Here is a 20862-nt window from a genome sequence, read left to right as displayed (position 1 = left end):
TGAATAATTGAATAGCAGGATTTTTTGAGATTTCATAAAATCTATTCAAAAATTTTAATGTTGTTTTATATAGAATTGATGGTAGTTTTTGGTTGAATAACAACATAACACTATTTTACACTTTGTTTTCTCTATTCATATATAGTTTTTGCCTATGGTATAAAACGGTCATTATCCTTAACTATGCTTTATCTTTCAAAATCATATTGACAATAATTTGACCACAGATATTTAAGCATAATCTTTTTTCCTTTCCATTCCCCTTGCCCTCAGTTGGCATTGGGCAAAACCAACTTTATATTATATGGATGTTTGACATGTGAATTGATATTAGTTGTTATCAAAAGAAAATGTTTAAATAATTCGTACTCTAAATATAGTGTAGGGGAATCATGTAAAACCTACATTATATTCCACCGCCATTTTGTGAACTGGCTCCATTTGAATTTTTTATTCATTATAAACCAAAGAGGGTAAAAAAATCTAATTTAATGTTACGAATTGAGAAGTTGCAAAATGATTCTTACTGAATTGAGAGTGGAAGTCATAGACTTTAATCCCTAGCCAGCCCTATATTTGTGATGATCCCTAGATCTTCACTTTGCTTTCTGTTCACTTTCCTGTAGTAAGGCTTTTTAAACAATGCTGCATTTTAAAGGTCACTTTTATTTGATTTTAATATAAATTTCTATAAGAATGTTTATTAATTCAAAAGTGATTTTCTATGGTGACTTTATTTACTGATTCAACTGTGACACTTATTACTACTCTTTTCTGTACATTCCATCGAATATGGATATAAGATATGGTTGTAAAAATTGAAATCAGACTACACTGGCATTGCCTTACAAATTTCAAAACTTTAATTTATTATTGTTGTACTTGTGATATGCCTGCCATGAAAGATACAGCATGAGGAATCACTCCCTTTTTATGGTTTTGTGCCTGCCATATTTTTGTGCTTATTATTGCTAATTCCCAAATTCACCACACCACACAAAAGATTCTTTTCTTTCGTAGTTTGGAACTATGATAAACTTTCAGTAATAGGGATGCACTTTAATAACACTGCTGCTAACAATGTTGTTTCTTTTGATAAAATTATTTAAGGCCACTATGGCTAGCCATTGAAATTTGACATAAATTTCTTAAGCTGCTACAATGTTGTTTTATCATTGGAAACTTTTGTGGACGATAATTTTTTTGGTGTAGTCTTAAGAGGCAGATTTAATGATGTGGTACGTCGACACCTAGGAATTGATTTTGATTTCTAGGTAATATTCTTATAATAAATTATACTCGTACCTCCTCTATTTTTCTCAAATTTCATCTAATAATCCTTTTTTTATATTATTTTTATCTTTTTTGTTAACTTCATTAACTAACATCAATTCAAATATGTAAGCACATGAAATTTTTCTAATGTCTTTGTTATATTCGCACCTCCTATGTTTTTCTCAAATTACATCGAATACCCCGTCCTTTTTTTACATTACTTTTACTCTCTTTTGTTAACGTTGTTAACTTACGCCAATTCAAATATGTGAGCAAACGAAATTGTCCTAACATCTTTATTAAATATTCAATAACAAATTAACAATTGATCATGTGAATGAACATTTCTTAAGGCAATAATAGTTTTTCCTTTAATATTTGACTCTTACTTCATTATTGCTAACATTTGAAGAAGTACAACTCCTAATTGAGACATTATATCAAACATCTAGTTATCAAAAATAAATATTTCAAAGAAAAAAGTTAAAAACACAAACGCAGGAACAAAACACTAAAATTTGAAGCAAATGACTATATTCAATCAATAGACATTATTGGGAACACGTCCAACAAAAACACAACAATCAAACAACCCAACATACACCAAAAAAATTGAACTAAAAAAAAGAAGAAAAAAGGGTGTTAACACATACATACCAACAAGATGGGTTCACGTCCAACAAAAAACTGAGTTCATGTCCAATTAGATAAAAAAGACGAAGAAGGAAGAGTGTTAAAATATTTTCAGGTTAAAAATAATGTCATGTCTTTTATGAAATTAAGAAGAAGATGAAGATATTTTAGACATAAGTTTTCATTAAAAGTTATGTGACCAACATGTGTCTGTTTTATGTTAAATTATTAAACGATATTTAGGAGGGAGAGAGAGTTTGAGTATAATATGAACTAAATAATTAAGAAAATTTTTGTAGGATATAAAAAAAGAAGTATCGAGTGTAATTTAAAAAAAACACAATATACAAATATAATTTACTCATACTCTTATTATCTAAGTGTTTGTTTAGTTTTACTTTGAGAAATATCAATTAATTATTACTAGTAAAGATACAAATGTCTGGCTATTACTAGTAGTAAGTATGTAGAGATAGTTTTAATGATGTGGTAGACACTAGTAGTATTAGGTATAATTAATTCTGTCTTCAAGGTTTAAATTGAGTTTGATTAGAAGTGATAAAAAGTAACCTGCGTTAAATTGAAAATTTTACATCAAGTTTTACAACAAACTTACTTTCAGGGTAAGAAAAAATCCAAACATAAATCACTTTATTTTAAAATTAATTTTGCAAAATGAATTCTGTAAATGTTCACCTAAATTCCCACTAAAGTTCTCTCTTTTTTTTTTTGTGTGTGTTCATGTTAGAAAATGATTTCATGCTTTTGTCCTGTTTTCTTTCCCTTTAAATACAAAAATAGGAAAGGGTGCCTCCTTCAAGCAAAAACATTAATAGGAAAGCTGAAAACAGATATAAGATTTTGATCTAAATACATAATAAAGATATTAATTAAGGTGGATTTTCAATTTCTGTTTTGCCGTTTTAGTAAGTATTAATACAAAATAGTTGATATCTTAAATGCTTAACCGATTAATATATATAATTCTGAAGGAAAATTCAATACTCTATTTCATAGGACGTTTAATCAGATTTTAGTGACATGGTCTGTATATAGAGATAAGAACAAATGTTTCCAGATTGGCATCAAAGTGATTGAGAGCTCATTTTTGTTTTTACTTGTCACCTCTTGTTCATTGCTTATGACATGGTTGAATTCATGGCGCATAATTTTGCTTTGAAAAGGAGTCTAGGGAATCATAAACTTCCCTTGTGTTTTTTGTCGGTAAATGGATTCCAAAGAGGGCCAATTGTACAAACATAAATGTCAATAATTGATAGGCAAAATCTGTAGTGGTTGGCATACATAAGTATCAGTTCACTAGCTCAGTTGTTGAGTGCTCTTGAAAATCACTATAAAAAAAAAAGATCATGAAGAACTATTTTATCAAACATCTGACTCATCTCTCTGTGATGTGGACATGTGGTTTATGGTTTTCCTAGGTAATTTATTTATTTTTCTCAACATGGTTTTGCTAATTGCCTAAATAATAAACAGTAATGGATATTATGCTATGTCCAGCGTACATATTTTGCTACCATTTCCTGATCATAATGTATTTGTAACTCTGATATTGGATTAGGACAACTATATTTTTCAGATCTGTCAAGGATGGAGTCTAGGTTTAATTGGTATAGAGGCTTACTTGGGCCTATATACCCAATTAGCTCAAGTTAATTATAAAATATATAGATTAATTAAGGTCAAAATAAGGTACGAAATTTGTTTCATGCATTTCTGAATAATATATGACACTTTGCCTTGAAGCAAAGTTACCTTGTCACTACAATAAGAGTATATATTGTTCATAAGTGGCCTTGGGTCTCATGATACGGGATCTAGCTCACTTTAGATTCCTATATATACAACCAATATCATTATAGTAAGTAAACATTGATTGCATACCATTACTTTGATGGAATATTCACTAACTTCAGCATCATTGTGTCTTTTGTAGGTACTCACCATTTCAAACGATGTCCTAACCATATCGGAGAACTTACCTATTATCAGTGTCTTAAGGTCTTAGACGTCAATTTGCTCAAAGGTCCCTTTCAATCAATGTCTACTAGAGCTTAATCTTGGTCAGCAGTCAACCCCTAACACATTAGCTCAATCCATTTAGGAAGCATCACTCGATGTTGTCTTAGAGAATTTGATAAATCCAATTCTCACTCATTATGGTTAATACATAGTCACATAATTAGGGTTGAAGTAACCCTCAAAGGTTAAGTGGAGGTGAACTTGCCCAATAATACTTATAATAGCCACATTCCTTCTTGGTCTTTCTCACCAATGTTGTAACTAGAAGTGGAAATAGGCTAGGCTAGGACAAACTTTATGTAAATAAGTTTGATCTATTATAAAAAAATTAAGGTTTAATTTGACCTATTAGCCTATCAAAAGCTTTTTTTAAGTCTAATATGACCTTTTTAAAAGTCTGACGTGACCTACTAGCCTACTTAAAAGCCTTTATATCTCAAATATATATTTAATTTGTGATATAAGATTATTAATTTATTAAGATATTAAATATACAAGTATAATACATACATACATACATACATACATATATATATATATATATATATATATATATATATATTAATTTTTATCATATATAAATGAATAAATAGGCCCCCCTTAAGGCTTAATAAGTTTTTTTATAAGCACAAGCCTAGCCTATTTAACTAAATAGGCTTTTTAAAAAGTCCAAACCTAACTTTTTTATTAAATAGGTCAGGCTAGATCAGATTTTAAATAGGTTAGGTCATAGATTCTTCTTGACGGTCTGACTTATTCTCATCCCTAGTTGCAACTAGTCTACAAAATTATGGTTAAGCATAGAGTTATAGAGTTTTTCATCCAATGGATGAACTAATATGTTGCCTTCAAGAGTAGATCAAAGAATTGAAACAAGCTCCAAAGGTAATATAGCAATTATGATTGAAAGTTTAACTATAGATTTAGAAATTATGAAGGGCTCAATTCAACTTTAGAACAACTAATAATATCTAGATTTAGAAATTTGGATGCTCTATATGTCTTTGGTTCCAACATCTACCTCCATCCTTATATATATATATATATATATATATATATATATATATATATATATATATATATATATATATATATATATATATATATATATATATATATATATATATATATATATAGGGGTGGGAATAGGCTATGCCGGCCTACATGGACTTACGACCTGACCTACATAAAGTTTGACCTGGCCTGACCTATTTAATTAAAAGGTTAGGCTCAGACTTTTTTAAAAGCCTATTAAATTAAATAGATCAGGCTTAGACTTATTAAAAAGCCTTATAAGCATGATATGTAACATCCCATTTTTTTCACAAATAAATTTAAAAAGTTTTTTAGTAAAAATAATAAAAATAAATAAATAGAGTAAATAATAGGTCGTAAATGCCCCTAGCTATAAATAGCAACATGCTAGGTTTTTCAGACGGACTCCTCAGCTTCCTCTGCCTCTCATTTTCGTTTTTCCCCTTCTCCTCTCAAAATCCTTTCTTTTTCCCGTAGCTCACTAAACCTGTCTTAGAAAAACGACGATCTCGGACTCATTCACCGTTAGATCGTCGTGAACTTTAAACACCAGGTTTGCAACCCAATTTCCAGCATTCTCACCGTTGGGAATTTCAAAATCATGTCTGAGATTATAGGAAAACCTTTCGCATTGTAGCCTTTTAATTTCCCGCAGAAACCCAAAACTGTTTCGGTAAAACTATGATCCCGATTTCGATAACCGTTGGATTTTCATGAAAGTTGAGTATGTTTTTTGAAATTCAATTGCGCACACTTCCACCGTTGGGATTTGCGAGATAATATTCGTGAAGGGAGAAAAAGGAATCGCATGAAGACAGTACAAGTGGAGGTTTAAATCTTTTCTCCGTCTCTCTTGACGTTTGGGAATTCTATCGGAGCAGTCGGAGAAATAACTGAAAGAATCTCAGGGAACCGCTAGAGATGCTGCTATCGCTGGCTGAAGACACGTGAGTCCGCTCAGAGGTAAGGGATGAGTTATTCACAATTGGGGATTAATGAGAACATGTGTAGGGATCCTTAGAGATATCAATTGAAATGAGTTTTGGGGTATTTTGCAATTTTTATTTTATCCTTATAATTATTACAGTAAATTATATATGTTTGACAGACCAATTGTTGTGAAATTGACATGCTATTGTGTTGAGCGTGAACCCTATAAATCAAGCATTTTTCTAATTAATATAAATTGATGAAATAAAGTAAGGAAAAATTTAAAGAGAGATATTGATTTTTGTATTTTCTCTTTTTCTTGCTTTTTTTAAGTTTTTATATATAATTTAAAAAATTAATATCATAATTGAAATTGACCAAAAGTGTTCATATAATTATTTAGAATTTGTGCATTGAAAGCTTACTTTGTAATTTGTGATTCAATATGATGTATGCTAGTTTATATATATAGAGGTAGTTATTTATATTAATAATTTATGTAAATAATATTGTAGAGTGTTATAGTATGATTTCAAAAATTATTAAGTGTTGGAGTTTGAGAATATTATGGTTAAATTTGATGAACATGTGTATGTTGTACCTTATGAATATCATTAGGAATGTTATGAGATGGTTGATGTGATGTTATGAGATGTTAAAGTATGGACCTGATATTCGATTGTGAATAAGTGAATGTCTTTAACACTTGATGTTACATTAATTATATTGTGAGCTATGAATTATACAATGACCCGACCAGTGTTTATGCGCAGTGTTGAAGAGAAAGTGTAGGTTCCTAGTTTGGAACCAATGTTAAATTGTAGCGAAATTGTGTTAAACATGTTTGAAACATGAGTGTGAGGTCGTGGTATTGTATAATTCATGAGCAGTGTTTATAAATGAAATATGTGATGAATTATGGAATAATATGTTGCCTTGAGATTATAATATTGTTATTGAGATTGAGTAAAAGTGTAAAGTAGAACATGTGTTGAATTGTAAGATACGTGAAAACATGTGATGGTGGATTGTGACATTATGAGATGTGAAATTGTGAATGAGTTTTGGTTGTGAATACGTGTGTGATTAACTCTTGATGTGACATTATTTGTGTTGTAAGCTGTGAATTGTACAATAACCCGACCAGTGTTATCTTGAGAAAAGTGTAAATGCGCAGTGTTAAAGAGAAAGCGTAGGTTTCCTATTTAGGAACCAGTGTTAAATTGTAGCGCAATATGTAGTACATGTTTAACACACGAGTGTGAGGTCATGGGTATTGTATAATTCACGAGCAGTGTCCGTGTGCTAAAAATAATTTTAGGGGTTGGACCTGAATCAGGAGGAAGAGGCCCTGACGGACTCTTCGGAGTGTAGGCCTTGGGGGTCACCGGGTTTGAGTGTTCCTTTAAGCCTATGTTGATCCCGTATGGTTGAAGCATTCTTGCAAAACATCGTGACCCTGATTGGTCTCCCTATGATCTTACTTAGTGAGAGTGACCTGACAAACCCATTGTTTGGTGTGTCTGGTTATGTACTCCTAAGCGCCCTAGGGTGGTTTTTCACTGACATGGTACCACATCGCATATAGGCTTGAGTCTTAGCATAACTGTCTCATGCGCTTGCTAATTGTTCATTATGAAATTGATGTGTTATTATATCTTGATCAGAGCGTGTGATTCTTGTGTAATGTGATTGATGATTGAAAAGTGGACTTTGAATGACAAAGTGGTGGAATTACGTGAATTACGTGTAACTAAATTTTATTTGGTTTATATGATATGTATATCTAATTGTCTTGTTGCTCTATTAGTTAGGAATGTGATAACTCACTCCCTGTGTGTTGTTTGTGTTTGGATCCTGTGATGATCTTGAACTTTGTGTTCGGGGGAGCAGATGACTAGGTGAATTGCTTTAAGGAACCATGTGATGAAGGACGTCGGGACACAACACTCTGATAGGATGTGACATTGGGGTATAGGGTTTTATAGACGGTCTTGTTTGAGCTAAAGTGAATTTATTATTTATTTAAAAAAGTTTTATGATGATGTTAAAAAGGTGAATGTGAGCCTGCTACCTTCTTGAAAGACTTGTATTTAAATATGTTTTAAAAACTTGAATTAAGTTTAATTTTTTTTAATTATTTCTTTTATTATTAGTGCATATATGTGTGCGGTAGAGGGTGTCACATGATAGGCCGGCCTATATATATATATATACTTATATTATTTTTTAGGTACAATTAATATTATTTTTTAAAAAAACTAGCAGATTCTATTCCTATAATTAAGTAAAATTTTAATTACAAGGTGTGGGTCAGGTGTTCCTTTATATTTCTCATTATTTTTATTAGTTTTTCTATTTCTGTTAACAGTTCCTTTTTCTATTCCTATTAGGTTTCATTTTTCTTTTATTACGTTCCTGTGTTCTAGAGCAAATAAAAATCATATCCTATCATATCCTATTATGTTTCTATACAAAAATCATATCCTATTACGTTCCTATACAAAAATCATATCCTTTTTCTATCAGGTTTCCTTTTTTTTAACTTCCTATTAGGTTCCTAACCAAACAAAAATCATATCCTATCATATCCTATTAGGTTCCTATAGAAAAATCATATCCTATTAAGTTTCTATACAAAAATCATATCCTTTTTTCTATCAGGTTTCATTTTTTTTTTTAACTTTCCTATTACGTTCCTAACCAAACAAAAATCATATCATTTTCACTTCAAGCTTTTTGATAGAGATAATTAACATTTTGTGTTTAGCCTATTATAAAAGGTGTTATTTTTTTTTTTTTTGGTAAAAACAACTAGGAATATTAAAGATTTAATGTGAAGAAGACTTTTAAATAGGCTACCAGGCTAGGCTAGGCTTTTAAAAAGGTCAGGCCGAGTCAAAATAAAAGTCTTTGATAGACTATAGGCCAGGCTCAGGCCTCAAAAATTAATCGTAGGCTAGGCTCAGGTCTTTTAAAGTCTGGCCTGTCCTGACCTATTCTCACCCCTATATATATAAGAACATTTTGAGATTTTTTTGTCCTTTTTTTATAAGACTGGTCTGCTGTATTATTATTATTATTATTATTATTATTATTATTATTATTATTATTATTATTATTATTATTATTATTATTATTATTATTATTATTATTATTATTATTATTATTATTATTATTATTATTATTATTATTATTATTATTATTATTATTTTTTTTTTTTTTTTTTTTTTTTTTTTTTTTTTATTATTATTATTATTATTATTATTATTATTATTATTATTATTATTATTATTATTATTATTATTATTATTATTATTATTATTATTATTATTATTTATTATTATTATTATTATTATTATTATTATTATTATTATTATTATTATTATTATTATTATTATTATTATTATTATTATTATTATTATTATTATTATTATTATTATTATTATTATTATTATTATTATTATTATTATTATTATTATTATTATTATTATTATTATTATTATTATTATTATTATTATTTATTATTATTATTATTATTATTATTATTATTATTATTATTATTATTATTATTATTATTATTATTTATTATTATTATTATTATTATTATTATTATTATTATTATTATTATTATTATTATTATTATTATTATTATTATTATTATTATTATTATTATTATTATTATTATTATTATTATTATTATTATTATTATTTATTATTATTATTATTATTATTATTATTATTATTATTATTATTATTATTATTATTATTATTATTATTATTATTATTATTATTATTATTATTATTATTATTATTATTATTATTATTATTATTATTATTATTATTATTATTATTATTATTATTATTATTATTATTATTATTATTATTATTATTATTATTATTATTATTATTATTATTATTATTATTATTATTATTATTATTATTATTATTATTATTATTATTATTATTATTATTATTATTAATTATTATTATTATTATTATTATTATTATTATTATTATTATTATTATTATTATTATTATTATTATTAATTATTATTATTATTATTATTATTATTATTATTATTATTATTATTATTATTATTATTATTATTATTATTAATTATTATTATTATTATTATTATTATTATTATTTTTATTATTATTATTATTATTATTATTATTATTATTTTATTATTATTATTATTATTATTATTATTATTATTATTATTATTATTATTATTATTATTATTATTATTATTATTATTATTATTATTATTATTATTATTATTATTATTATTATTATTATTATTATTATTATTTTGCCGAAATACTCTTAACTATTTTAGAATCTTTTAGTCGATAAACAATAAAAGTTGTAAATTAAAATGATAATATTTTTATCTCTCTTAAAAAATGACTAACAAATTAAAAGATAAACTATATAATCAGTATTCTTTCTCCCCCACATCAATTAATTAGGTGCAAAGTAATTATTTAGAAAAAGTGAGATGATAAGTCTTAATAACTGTAAGGGTAGATTTTGAAAAAATAATATAAACTATTAACAAATTCAATGTAACTAACTAAATTAGTTAAGTTTCTAAATTCTAGTGAGTTAGTTAAAATGATCTTATATATAAAGGCAAAGGTAGTAACCTCGATGAGCCCATAAATAATCCATAGACTATTATAGCATATTATATATTTTCTCACTTACATAGGGTGTTGGGATCAATGTTTCTAATGTTAATCCAAAAATATTTGGAGATATCTTGCATTTCAACACACATGCAATGTTTCCAACACTAATACAACAAGCTCAATGTAGGGATCCTAGCATTGAATTGGGGAATTCCTTCTTAACAGTACATGAAATACATTTTATGTAGTCGTTACTACATTGGTTCTTTAAAATCATTGGAATTAAATGTAATTTTACAACATTGGTTGTTTATAAATTGATGTTGAACTAATAATCTAACATGACAATCTAAACCGATGTTGAAACTATTTTATTCTCTCATACTTATTTGAACTCCCGATCCTTTTGCTCTCTATACATGCTCTTCACAAACCCTAGTTTTTCTTTTGATCCCATTGCCACCACGACCCCAAACCCTTCACCACCAACCTGTCTCCACCATGAACTCAAACCTTCCACCACCACCACCACAATCCTGCTGTCATCATGAACCCAAACCACCACCATGATCTTTCAGCTGCCACCACCACCACCTCACCTCCACTTTTTCATGATCATCAAGAATCACACAATCATTAATTAATATTGACATTATTATTTTACTCACTCATCTTCATCATTATCTTCACTACTCGAGTAGTAATCATTCTTTAGTCCATGGCATCAACCAGGAATCTTCATCACTAGTCACACCATTCTCACCCAGCGACACCATCACTTTCCTACCATTTGATTTCAATCTTGCAATGATCAGATATATCAGTTCTCATTTTGCTTATCAAGAATTTTGGCTGTGATAATTTTATCAGATATTTCAATTATGTTAGGCAAGGTAGATAGAAAGATCATATGTGAAATTAAACGCTTGTATCGTTATTCAGATTCAGGTTTGAAGAGGGAGATCGAACACCTTTGCAGTATATATGTTTTGGAAATTTTTTTATGTTGTATATATGTTTGTCATTTTATAAGCTTCGTACTATTGCTTGGCTTGATTTTGTTCATTTGTATGCACTGATTGTACACATGGAAACCCTCTTGTATTATTTATTGATAATATATCATGAATATTGTTTCTCTATTTCTTTTGTGTGTCTTTGTGGGTATTTAATATTTAGTTTTATTAATTATATATCTTTCAATCTAAATATGACAACATATAGGTCACGGTGTATTAATAAAAACATAAGATACATAATTACAAGTATAAACATGAAACGATAAATACATAATGCTATTTTTTAATAAAGAAAATTCTGCATCATTATTAAAATCAATGTAGTAGATGAAACTTTTAACATTGGTTATGTTAATAATTGATGTTGGACGTGACTTGATTCATTTCACAATCTAATAAAAAAAAACTTTTTTCACTTTTGTTTTTTTTTTTCTTTTTAATCTATAATGAATGGAATAGATTCCTGCAATGAAGCACCCTAGCTAGGGACATGATTCATGCATGAGAATATTGACTCTCTGTATTGCAACCAGAAATATCAAGTTTAATTATTAAGTTTATGTGGTAACCTTTTTGCGCCATAGGTCATAAAGATTACAGGGTGGCCTGGGTATCTTGGGAGGTAGATTGAGAAGTAGATCCTAGATATCATAATGTTGACCCGTATGACCTGCACTAAGACTACCAAACAACTTGGTTATTTTATAAACCAAAGCTTATTTTATAAACGAAAGGTAGACATTAATTATGGTTTGGACCAAGAAAATGAAAAGAATAATGATTCTAGTCTAGTGAATAACTTAAGGTTTAAATGTATAAGTGTTTGTATAAAATAAAGGGTCTTTTCAATCTATGTTTTTAGAGTATTGATTAATAAATTAAAAAAAATATTTATTGTGAATATTATAAGAGAGTGTAAAAAAGTCATAAATAATATAATTTTATGTATTTAATTTTTTGTTCTTTTTAATTTCTTAATTAATATACTAAAGACACTTATTAATATTAGTCTAAAATAAAATTAATGCCTACAGTTACTATTTGATAGTATAATTTAATAATTAGAAAGAATCCTTATATCGGTAATCGGTGGCTCAATAATTGTTTAAGAAAGTGTCAGTCAATTTGATTGAATTGAACCATTTCATTAGAATAAAATAAAAAAGGAAATGCTCCATGCAATAAACACAGTTTAAACTTTAAACTCTAGCTGGCTTGTTGTTGGTGATGTTATCAAGACCATGGGGTGGCTTTGTTAAAAAACTGGCGCACCAAAGAGGAAGAAGCATACCACCGATTACATATTCAAAGAAAGTGATTGAATTATATGTATAAATTATCGTAAATTCTTTGATATCCAAATTTGATTATTATGATAAAAATATAATTAATTATATATATCAATTAACATAAAATTATTTAAGTTTAATATGATGTAACTGTATTAAATATTTTTTAAAAAATTATTTCTATATAATCATATCCAACTCAAACATTATTATTTTCAATATAAAATACATATGATAAAAAAAGAAACAACATATTAATAAATAAATATTCATTTTTTATCATATTATAAATATGAATTGTTCATCTGTTTTATTAATGAGTAACCTGAACGGCAGAAGCAAATTATACATCCTTGGTAGAATATTTTCTGTTAGTTACGTTTTTCCACATTCTCTTAGCATACAACATGTTATAGTAATGTCTCAATTCACATTTAGAACAACTTCAAGGTGAAAAAAGTTCTATATATTTAAATTTGGGAATTTCTTTCCCAAAATTGAGTCCAATTATTGTTGGAGCTAGCTACACTAGCTCTTCATATGCTCGTGTGATGGAGGAGAATAACAAACTTGTCCTTGCAATTTCCCTTGTGGAGTAGTTCAATCTTCCATTTGACCCCACATTCATCTCACATTTGTGTCCGGTAGCATAATCACTAGTGCACTTAAGTGTAGTGTGTTGATCTTCTTTCTTGATTATTATTGTCCTTGTCATTTTCAAGATCTTAGGACAAAGAAGACTACTTGGGTAGGACACGTTGTGTGTCCACAAGAACGTGTCTCAATTTGTACCCCATCGGTTGGTCGCGTGTTATGATGTTGGCTTTGCATTCCACCTATGTTGTCATGTAGTTCGTCCATGCTTTGAAGAATATGTGACCCACACCTAGTTGTGTCTTCTCAATGCGGTGTTATTTGATCTTACTTTCCATTTTTTTATTAGATATGATTCTCTGTAAAATATTAATCATACAAATGGTTTTGACAATTTATGAAAAAATAAAAAAAAAGATTATATTTTTGTTCAAATAACTTTTTTGTTATTATAATATAGTTGTTTTTGCCTTTTTATGTTTATTTTTTTACTTGCACCCTTGTTATATACTTTTTGATTCATTTTAAAACTTGTTTGAATAAAATTTTATTTTAATACGTACTTATAAAAAATAAAATAAATTAAAATTTTCTCATAAATTAAAATCAACTTATACACTTTAATTTCATATGTTTTTTCATCAAATCTCTCTGAAAGTTTAGGTGTATATATAAGTTGATTTTATCTTATGAATTATTTATTTATTTAATTACTTTTTATTTTTTTCTCTTATAAATTAAATATTCATTGAGAAGTTTATTTAAACTAGGTATTAGTTTTCAATGTCACGAGGTTAATGTTGTTGAGAGATGGCATGACTATCAGAGATTCGATAACAGGCTTAATATTTCTTAAATAATAGTAATTAAAAGGAAACTTTCGTAATATAAAAGAGAGACATATATGACTTTTCTTAAGAAAGTAATATTTAAAAAAACTATTTAGGCAGATAGAGCAGTTTCAAAATTATTTATGTGGGTTTTTGTCACCTAAAATGCAAGAGGTATTATTCTGATGTTATTTTATGTTTATTTTTTGTTCTGGATAGATATATTATTCAGGGTGACATGTCTTGTTTTGATCGTTGCATTTTTTTTTTAAATCGACTATATTCATAATTGATGTAAAAAAAACTATTTTTTATATCAATTATATTTACAATTAAATATATCTTATCGCGTGAATGACACCTCTTATTATAAGATAAAAAAAATGAATACAAAATATCATTCAGGGTAACACTGTCCTTTATCGTGTGTTGAAAAAAAAGTAATACAAATAGTTTTCAAACTACTCTATCTGTGTAAATAGTTTTTTTAATACCACCTTTGTCAAAAAAGTCGACATACATACAAAATCATCAATTTTAAAAGGAGTGAGACAATAAGGTGGGGATTAAAATAAAATATAAAAAAACGCATTGACGACCAGAAAAAAAAGAAGGAAAAATAAACTATTATAAGAATTAAAAACTCATTTAAATCTATTTTATTTTATAAAAAATTGAAAATAATAAAAATAATATATACTACGTACTTTTATAATCATGAGTAGTAAATTACATTTGTCTCTGCATATCTTGTACTCATCTTTTACTGTCTTCATGCTCTATAACCATCTCTTCTTTGAAGTTATATGGTGACTGTATTGTACTAGGCAATAGGCAGGAACCCAGAGACCGAAGAAAAGGTCGGAGATGCTAAACAGAATGAGAATGAAGATAAGTAGAGAACAGGGTGTGCACAGTAAGAAGAGAGTAAGGCCTACAACACGTGCATTAAGTAAAGAGGGTACTGGTCATGGTGAATGGGTGAGGGCGAGGGTGATAAATGATATTTTTTTGTAATATATATTAATTATAAAATTATATTAGTTAAGAAGTTAAAAGGAATTTTTTTATTGGGATATGCAAAATTATATGCTCATGAGATCATATACTTTTTTCACAATAAATATATTTTTTAATTTTTTTATTAATATCCTTAAGATACTAGTTAATAATATTCTTTTTAATCATGTTATTAGTTATAGTAAAAAGAATTATGTTATTTGTAAAATGTTGAATGATTTTCTGAGGTCAAGTGTATGAAAGAAGATTTACTGAGATTAAAGAATATCATGATAACATGATTAGTTTTTTACTTCTGCCGGAAATATATATCTTATTGGGTTGAAAAAAATGCTGGAAGTATATCATTTTAAATATTTTTTAATAAATTTTATTATAGATATATTGATAAAAAAAACTTTACTTTTTAAAAACAATTTTTTATGAGACAAATTGACTTTTTAAAAATATATTAGTATTAAGAATAAATTAATTAACAACCATCAAATACATGAATCAATTAAATTCAAAGTTTTTCGTGCTTAACCAAATTTGAGTTTATACCTTGCTTTGTTTTTCATTTTTAAGCATTTACTTATTTATGCTGAAAAATATTTTTTAAATTTTTTGCATGTATGTACTTTAAAATTAATTTTCATCATGTGTATTTTAACTAACTACTAATATATTGATAATTCATTGTTCATGTAGTTATATATCATATATATCAGATGAAGTTAGTTGAGGTAAGTTATTGTAAAATTCTTTATTTAACTTAAGGTTCTCTTGAAATATTTTTAGGAGAAAAATATAAAAAGAAAAAAATAAAATGAATTTCTTCATGAGTTAAAACAATTTTTTATTAGTTAATTATTAATTAATTTGTATATTTCTCTAATCTTTCAGATAAGTTATATGATAGAGATTTTATAAAATAATTAATGAAAAAATCATTTTAACTTATAAAAAAAAATTTCTTATTTTTTTCTCTTAAAAGTATTTCTAAAGAAATTTACTCAACCAAGTCTGAAGTGATTATAATGTTACAGCATCAAAGTCAAGGGAAATCAAGGAGAATGTTCTAGTATAAATTAAAGAAGACTCTTCATGTTAGTGCCTCAGCAATCTCAAATTATTTCTGCCCTGCCATTTGAAAAGTTCATTCATTTTTATTCCACTTCTTTGGTATGATCTATATCCTTCAAAAAGTCCCAATTCCTATGTATTTTCTGATCCAACCTTTAGCCGCAAACACCAGACACCCCAATTAGGGTGTAAAGTCAAGCTTCATAATGGTAAGAGGCTTTTTTAACTGATGCTGGTTCATCTTCATCATAGTCCTCGATCTTCCTCCAATGACCCCACCAATCCATCCCCTCTAATATATCAAATGAAGAAGGATAACCAAATGATCCGTACTTAAAGTTTATGGAAGAAGTCAATGAGCTAGCCCCATATCACGGCCTTCAAACTCTCCTTTTCTACTCATGATTTGATCATTGCTATCATCAAACATTGCTACCCCACTCATACTTCAATCAGAAATCCCCCTTATTCCTAAACACCCTTTTGGCTAAAATTTATTTCGTTAATTAATTCAATTACGGTAACAAAAGTATTTGTGGTAGTATAACCATAACTACCACCATCATAACTTTTTGTAGACATCCCTTTTTTATCATGACTAAAAAAAATTCTGGTGGGTAATCAATACTCCCACAGGTAAAATTATCTACTTACAAAGGATCGTAAGAACATAACAAAAATTACACCGTGGAAAAAATAATAATAAACACAAGAATTTAACGTGATTTAACACCTCTAACTTATGTCCACAAAACTGTCTCAAAAATATTTTCTTATCACAAAAATAATTACAAGATTGTAACTCACTCCAAATAGTATATCACTCTACAAATCTAAGTATCTCACTCAATTGTTACAAGAAATGATAATACTTTCAGATAAAGACATTTTTCTCTCAATAAAGTGACTTTGTTTCATAATCTGTCTTCTCACACACACTCTCTTCATGTGTATTTCTCCACTAATTGTCTTCACTATTTATAGTGAAGGTTGCTACCAACTATAATAGATAAGTTCTCTTGAAAATTAAAATAAAAATAACTTTCATTGCATCATTCAAATAAACTTCATCTAGTAAAATGCAATATTTCACTTTACATTTAAGTCATCTAAACCTTATTAATAAAAACTCAATTTCCAATATGCATGCACCTTATATTTTGCCTTGAATCTCTACAAATTTAATGTGGGACTCTTCCATTTGTTGAAATAAATTGAACTCATTTTTTTAGACGATGGAAATTTAGGGAGAGTGGATACAAAAAATAACTAAATTTAAAGAGCTTTTATAAAAATATTTAAGTGTACCTCACCTCAAGGAAAGTAGAGACTCAAATATGTAACCTATGAAATGCAAGACTATGAGCTTGTTATGCTTTGACCAATCCCTTTAGATTTGGGTTTTTTTTGTGTGTCTAAAGTATCTTAGATTAATATTTTAAAATATGACAATCCATTTAAGGATATGATATCTTTCAACTCTTTTATACATACGAACCTAAAATCAGATATCTAACACCACATGTTTAAGGAGTATAGTTATTTGTTAAGAAAATGTGTAACCACAGAGTATGCTTGGGTACGCGTTGAAACCACCTTAAACCAAAAAATCACACTTACCAAAGCAAAAATATCAAAACAACTGTGTTGTAACTTTCATCTGAAAGTCCTTTGGCGTTGGATTTAAGTGCTTCTCAAACACACACATATGCATGAGCATTGCTTCTAGCTTTGAGCATTAGCACGAGGACTTTAATGTGAATAGTGACAATGCTAGAAATTTGTCCAGGTGTTAGCAGCTTCCTCTTCCTTTGGCTGGCCCTATTCAATGTTTCACTCACTGTTCTTTTCCCCTTCTCCACCTTACCTTCCTTCTTCTTTTCTCCCTTTGACCAACCCCTCATTCAAAAGGCTTAGTCTTTGCTTTATGGTGCGTAGGAGAGCATGTGAATTTGATAGAATTGGGTTGAAGCACTGCAGTTTAGATTGTGATCATTGAGGGCCCTCCAAATTGGTTGTTCTACCTTTCTGTTGTTTGTCTAATTCAGCTTTCTTTCTTGCTTTCCTTTTCCATTCTAAGGGAGAGTTCAAGATTACTGTAATACCGGCCAAGTTTCTTATGCAATGATTCATAAATCAACTCAATAAACCTTGAAACTCAAAGGGGTGTTATTTACATGTTTAGCTCAAAATTATATACTAGGAATTGAATAATCTCATAATCAAAATGGAGTACTACTGTCTCAACAATTATACAGCTTAGATAGGGAAATTTCTTGTTACATTTGAAGAATGGATTTTGTTAATTGCTTATCCACTATTAGAAATGCCGAATCAATTCAAAATGTATATTGGATTTAAAAAATAAAAAGGGGAAATTATTTAAGAGAGATTTTATAGTGTTCCCAGTGATTGCATACTTAATTTTTTAACCAATCAAATTACATGTCATCTTCTTATTAATTATTTTTGGTTTTATCAAATTAGTCATTGATTATTATTTTTTTAAAATTTTAAATTGCAACTTTTTTAAATTAGAAAATATGATTAAAGATAACTTTAGAAGTCTGATCCTAAAGTCTTTTTGTTACTTTCAACATTTTTTTATAAAAAAATCTTTTGAGGTTTAGGGTTTAAATTTTTTTTATTATTGTTTCTTAAGCATAGGTTTAATAAAAAGTGTAAAAAATAACAAAAAAATTTAAGGTTGAGACTTCTAAAGTTATTTTTAATTATATTTTCTAATTTTTTAAAAAATTACAACTTTAAAAAATAATAATCAAGGACTAATTTAAAAATAAAAAGATAATTAATAAGAAAATAACATATAATTTGATTGTCAAAACTTCCCAAATTATCAGCGGCACGTTAAAAACTGTGAGTATTTAATGGAAATCCATGTTATGTACTCTTGAAGAAAACGTTCCATTTTGCTTGAATGGAGGAAAGACAAGAGAGAAACAAAATATGAAATTATGATTTAAACATTTTTTTTCTTAATTTTGAAGTGTTTAAATATGCTATTTTTCTTATGTTTCTTCTCTTCCATAGAAAAGAAAGGCAAATAAATAAATTATCACCCCTTTTATCTTAGTTTTTGTCAAGTTATGAGAGAAAAAATATACAATAAATAATTATAATAAATTTATTATTATTTGCATAGACTATTTTTTATTTTTGACTTTTTCTTTTATAACAAGACTTCTCATGATACTGATAAATAGGAAAGGATTCAAATTTGTAAGTTTTAACATTAAGAAAGTATTTAAATATTTTTAATTCAATAAAATATAACTAAATTTAATTAAATTTTTTCCATTGATGATTTTTCTAATTTTCTTAAACAAAATAATGATAAAATTTTAAAAAAATATTTCAAAATTCACAAAATGATAAATAAAATTAAAAAAAAATTATATAAACGATTAATGTTTTAAAAAATATGGGTGTGATTTATAAGGATATTTTTCTTAACACTTGAAGTTTTATATATCTTTTTCCTCCATATTTTTTCTCCTTCTAATCACAATAAGATTTACCCACTGGTTGAAAAAAAGATGAAGACCACACTAACAAATTAATATTTATTGTAAAAAAACATTATTCATATATTTATTTTCTCTTTCTATCCATGTCAAAACAGATTACATACACCTCAAAAATGTTAATAATAATAAAAAAAAAACATCTTTTCCTACTTTTCAACTGCACTATCTTTTGAACTTTCTTTTTAAAAGTAGATTTAGTTTAGCTTTCGGCAACCTTCTGTCAACATCATAAATCCTGTAGAATTTACTCATCATATATGTGTGCACCATTCAAGTGCGGAGAACAACGGTTTGGGTAGGCCTATTTGTGGGGTGTTGCTAGATGTATAAGTTATATTCCTTGTGCATTCAGTATTTAAAAAATTCTAAAAATATAATTAAGTGTTAATATAACTTATGGATTGATGAATTCTTAAGAATTATATGGATTATGTAATTCATATAACTCATACAGATTAATCCATATGAGTTACAATTAAAAAAATAATTACTATTTAAAAATAATTTAAAATAATCTTTTTTATTTAAAAATTAAACAATAAATATTTACAAAAAAACAAAATAATATATTTATATTTAATAAAAAATAATTATTTAAAAACAAAAATTAAAATAATATTTTTATAAATAAAAAAACATCTATCATTAAAAATAAAATAAAATTAATTTATTAATAAATTAAAAAACTTACGGATTAACTAATCCGTATGAGTTATATTGATTTGGTAATCCATATGAGTTATATGGATTACCTAATCTGTATAATTCATATGAATTAGGTAATGCGTATGTGTTACACGGATATCAAATGCGATCCTAAACCACGAAAAAAAAAAATCTTACCTCAATGACAGAAAAGCACGATAGTGGTGCAGATGTCCTGAACGGAGCCAATGGAGGCTGACGACGATGACAATGTGACAACGTTAACATAGAGATG

Source organism: Glycine soja, chromosome 1 (genome assembly GCF_004193775.1).
Source record: "Glycine soja cultivar W05 chromosome 1, ASM419377v2, whole genome shotgun sequence".
In the NCBI taxonomy this organism is placed as follows: domain Eukaryota; kingdom Viridiplantae; phylum Streptophyta; class Magnoliopsida; order Fabales; family Fabaceae; genus Glycine; species Glycine soja.
The sequence above is the reverse complement of the archived record's forward strand: the minus strand, read 5'-3'. Positions refer to the sequence as shown.